This window comes from Varroa jacobsoni, unplaced genomic scaffold (assembly GCF_002532875.2).
Source record: "Varroa jacobsoni isolate VJ856 unplaced genomic scaffold, vjacob_1.0 scaffold_1410, whole genome shotgun sequence".
NCBI classification, from domain to species: domain Eukaryota; kingdom Metazoa; phylum Arthropoda; class Arachnida; order Mesostigmata; family Varroidae; genus Varroa; species Varroa jacobsoni.
The window spans coordinates 199,335-204,585 of NW_019214312.1; positions in this window are offsets into that span (position 1 = coordinate 199,335).

A 5,251-nucleotide genomic window follows, 5' to 3' on the forward strand; every position below is an offset into this window, starting at 1 on the left:
TGAAGCGGCGCTTCTTACTCTACGGTAATAGATGTCATAAGGCGATGCACGTAAAAACTGCACGACCTATTCACGCCAACCGTGGTATTTTTAGCGGTGGCCATCGCGAAGAAGGGTCGTCGTAGTCGGCCGTTCGTTCATTCGTTGTAATATTTGTGTATGCTGACCGCCCATAACCGCCTGGCACTGCGTCGCATGGTCGTTCGCTCGTTTGAACGTCGGCGCCACGCGATCTTCGGCCGCCGACGATGATGATGATGGCCTTCCATCTCACTGTTCTGGTAAATACAACCACATTACGACCAATCGCATTGTAAATACTGTGACGCACGCTCTCGTGGTGTAAGGGGATTCTCTCTCCCTGTTACGGGCGCGGAGTCTCGCTTGCGTCTTGCCCGACGTCAATCGCTGCTACTACCGGTATTAGTCTGGCCTACATAGGCAACCGGGTCTGGTGAAAGAGTTCACATCACCGCACGTTTTGAGAGGGGCAGGCGTGTCGTAGTAAGAGTAGGGTACATTCATTTGTGCCTCCGCACTCAACTCCATCGATATCACCCTACCAACACCTAAGCGCTTCAGGAAAGGCCGACTAGGCTTGCCACCAGCCCCATAGATTTCACCAGAAAGTCAATAGGAGCTGTCCTATAAATAGTTCAGTTACGATGAAACTACTTCGGATGTTTGTGTTGGTAGGGATTACCATTTCAAGCGCCGTATCACGTCATGTCTATCCGTTCCGGTACATCGGTGCTATGCCGGATATGGTTCGCATGGTGGATGATCCACGCCAGGTCGGAGTAGACGAAGCCCTCATTGAACCACCGCGATACGTCGCGAAACAACGAGACCTCAAGACGCACGATTTCTACTCTCACGATCCACAGGATAGCACAGATGTCAATTATCCCGCTGATAAAGGTATTCGTGACCAGGAAGATCACAGGGGTTATCCGGCACCAGCTGTTATCCCCACAGGCACAGATAACGCTGTCCCTCAAGCTACGCTTCATCAATACCCCGGACCAGAGTACCCCCAAAATCAGTACATTCCAGCAATTTTTCCGCAATTTCAGCTCGGTAACGTTGCACCACGCCAAAGTCATAGACAGGTACTGAGTCGAACTGGCACCCAGTTGGTGTATCCCCAACATCAGCTCCATAGTAAACTGCAGTGCTTTTCTGTTGGCAGCTTGCGCAATGAGGCGATGGACGCGTGGTGTGTTATCAACTGCAATCATACGCCATCGTTCTGTCCGCTAAGCCACTGTGCTTGCAGTGCATACGAAAAAAAATAGTACATATGGCCGATAACGAAAAGTGATTAAAAAGGAGCCAAGGAGTAGCGTTCTCCTGAGAAGCAAAAAAGTTTTTTGCCTTGTTTTGAAATCAAGAAACGACGATTTGGAAACTCTATGGTCATAATTCCTCTCGATGCTATATTGAAATGCTGAATACGGCTGGCTATGTACACTCGTAAAGCCCGTGGCTTCACACTGTTTCACGTCATCCACTTTATCGCGGTGATACAGAAAAAAAAGACTATAAAATATTGTCTTGTTGTATACATTCAAAAATAGCCACGAACCTTTTCTCCAGTGGCTTGAGTAATTAACATTTAATTCAAATTCAAGGATGCAATGGCAAGAAAAAGTGTCATTTTGTAATTCTAGCAGTCACTGTTTGTACAAATCATATCCTATTTAATGGGAGCTTTTCATCACTGATGAGAACCTCGCTGTTGTTAGCTTGTAGACCTTTTTATATATATGGGAAAACGGTTAAAATAAATGTGCAGATTATATTGTTGACCGAGACCGTTAATTGTAGACTATTTAAATAGATGTACATATGATATTACACCGAAGTTGGAGCAACGAACGAAAAGTAGGAATAGTGTACTTTTTAGAAGGGTATAGAATCGGGCGGAGCAATGCAACATCACTGAAGGCAAATTTGTAGAAAAGTAAAGATGGACTAGTCGTAGTTTGTGTTAGGTAAATGGAACTGCATCAGAAATAGCAATAGAGCACAATGTTACGCAGGCCTGCAGGCCTATGAACATTTTCATGACAGGAAGGCATTGGGTCGCAACTACTATGACCATTTGTATAAACGCTTTTTTATAGACAATGGTTACTTCTTACTTATTTCATAGACACACATCTCTTCATGAACAGACACCCGTACAACAGAGCAAGGCAATGAAAATAGTGTATGATATAACATGTTTAAATATATGGCGGGTCATATCGTGCGCCATACGGTCGCCCGCAACTTGTATGCCCACATATTAGGCATACAAGTTGCGGCTGCCAGACAACACGTTCTGAGATCAGCCGAGCAGCACTATCAGTGTCATGGGCCAAGTTGCAAGATATCCTGCGATCTCATCTGACCATGAACCCTTTCGACTGGCTTGAGGGCAACGTTATAGCAATTTGCGATCCTCATTCAGTCTTTGTTCAGAAGTTGTGCTTACTCGCTCTTTTTAACCAGATTCCTTCTTCGTGCTGCAACACTCCCATTGCAGTTCTGATGATTCAGCAACCGGAATTTGCTGTTCGAACACTAGTTGGACCCCTCATCGACAATGTTGATCTTGACAAATAATGTATCGTCTGGAGTAACTTACAAAAAAGGAGTTTACCTTGCAAAAATGAATGGAAAAGTAATTTTAACGTGTTTGGTTAGCTATTATTAGTAGGTTCAGCTACTAACAATCTATTGCCCCAAGCGGTATCAAAAAGCTAGCAACGGTACGAAGGCTAAAACTACTTAATATGTATCGAAATAGTCCTGTGATGGGAATCTTTCGGCATTGTTCGAATACAAAATACGATGTTAGAATAATAGAACTGGCCAAGGAATAATCAAGCTGTGTACTGTTATTACACAAGCAGAACCAGTACGCTTCGTATATGCGAAAAAAAATATCAGCAAAACAGAACCTCTATTGATTCCTTGATTTATCCGCTGCTTACGTGCCGTTTGGAACAATGTTAGTGGCACCGTCATAATCGTGACCCAACACAGATCACCATGGGTCAGCGACCCTGCCCCTCTACGTGATCGCAGAAAAGCCTCGCAACGTGTGCATTCAGTGCTAATATTACATAGTTTTTTTGGACAAATTCAACTTACTTTCAGACTCTTTAATTCTATTATTGACGGACCAGCTAAGAATCTATCTTCAAAGTAATGATCCCACTTCTTTTTGGCCCGTACTGTTATCATGGCTGATGCGGAAGTCATATGTATCATTGACATATTGCATTTATTTCTTTCGGTATTACCGATCCAGTATCCGGTTTAAATGAATGGCCCAACGGCGACATTCGAATACTCAAACGTATCACTCGGCCATCCGAGTTAGAAACCTAGACCTAGCTAGCATGTAGCCTATATGTACATTTACGATTATGAAGAGAGCAGAGCTGAGGCATGATGCTCATCATGTCCTTCATTTATGGCGACGTGAGCCTACCTTGCTGACAGCTCGGTAGTCGAAATAGAAGGCAAACACAGATAACCAATTTCGAGGCCGTTCGGCGAACGTCAGCCAACACTATAGTACATAGTGTTACAGATGCTACGTCGATAGCTCAATGAGCGATATAGATCATCGGCAAGCTGCAAAAAGCCAACTGAAGTAGAAATGGTAGGCTTTCACGTTTAGTAAAATATATTTCTCTTAGCGCGTATAGGCAGAAAGAGACACAATATCGATTTTGAGGGGCAAGGCTATATAAAGCTCGCTCCGAGGGCGGAAAGGGTTTGTTGAAACAGCTGATGCGTATCGTATCTATAAGAAAAATGCGAATAGTAGAAGTAGTACTAGTTGCCAGCGGCTTATTGGTTGTGTGTCTATTCGAGCGAATATTTAAGTGAGTGACTCGATAATGCGGACAAAGGGGCAGCTGTGGACGTCCGACTATCTTTTTTACACGCCCTTTACTTAGAAACTATAATGAACGTTACCATTGTACCCATTCGTAGAACTCGATGGATTAAGATCAAACGAAGCGCTGGAAAGACGACTGATTTACTGGACTGAGCATTGTTAACGACCGGAAATGGTCTACGTGTAAGCAGAAAAAAAGCGAGTATCACGACAAGCACAATAAATATAGTGTTTACATAACGAATGCCCTCTGTAAAGTTAACTCTTCTATTACTGAGAGAGAAAGCGATTCGTGCAGTTAGTGTACCTGAGAAAAAAATAATAACGAAGTTAAAGTTACTTAGAAAATGTTGTAAGCCTATGTTCAAGGCAAAAAGTAAACTTTTGAACTGACTCAAGCTTGATATGTATTGACTATCCGCCAGCGTAACGGTGAAACTTCTGAATAACGCAGATACAACAAACGAAAGGAAAATTTGATTGGTTAAAAATTAATACAACAATTTTGTCCAGTTCTTTAGTGTCTCTGCATGGCTTTTTCGGGCATTTTGCTCAAAAATGGCCATTAGATCTACACCTGCTGGTACACGGGCCGGTAGCTAGCTTTGGACGCTATTGATTTAACGCGGCATTTTTAAAAGCATTCTGCTCGAAGTTTTCTCATTTAGACTGGAATTTTCGCTAGACGTAAGAAACGGTTACGGCATCATAGAACAAAGATGTGTCAAGCAGTACAGTGTGGTATCTCTGAATCACGTGGCTGATGGTGATAGTTTTGAATAGTGTACGGAACCGTATAGCCACTGATCCATAGCTCATTTGTCTTAGATATCGGAGAAGCTTGAACAGTCAGCAGGAGGTCTTAAGATGTACTCGCTTCTGTAGTACAATCGAACCAGGCAGACAGCAAGGCTACAGTACCTCGAACTACTCGATCAAATCGGGAATTTTTCGCGCCTCGAAAGTGATAGATCCCCGATAGACCGAGCCAACGACAAACTGAAGCCTAGAGCTGGTTTTAGAGGAATAAGAAGCGCTCGTTCAGCTTATAGAGGGAGCATCGGCAGTAAGCAGGGTGCAAAAACGTATTCCTTTTTTTCAAATTAGGATTCCGATTGGGTTTCGTGGTGCAGTATAAAGTAGTAAATGATACTACGGGCATTCGGGCCATTGTTTATAGGTGACAGGTTTTCAAAAGCTAATTAAAGTTTTATAGCGATTTTCAACAATAATCCGTTCAGTTCTAACTTAAACCAATGCGCATAACGAACGAAATAGGTACGAAGTAAACACGACACAGTGCAATCGAACACAAACGTTGGCGCATTTTATAATACATCTCTAGTT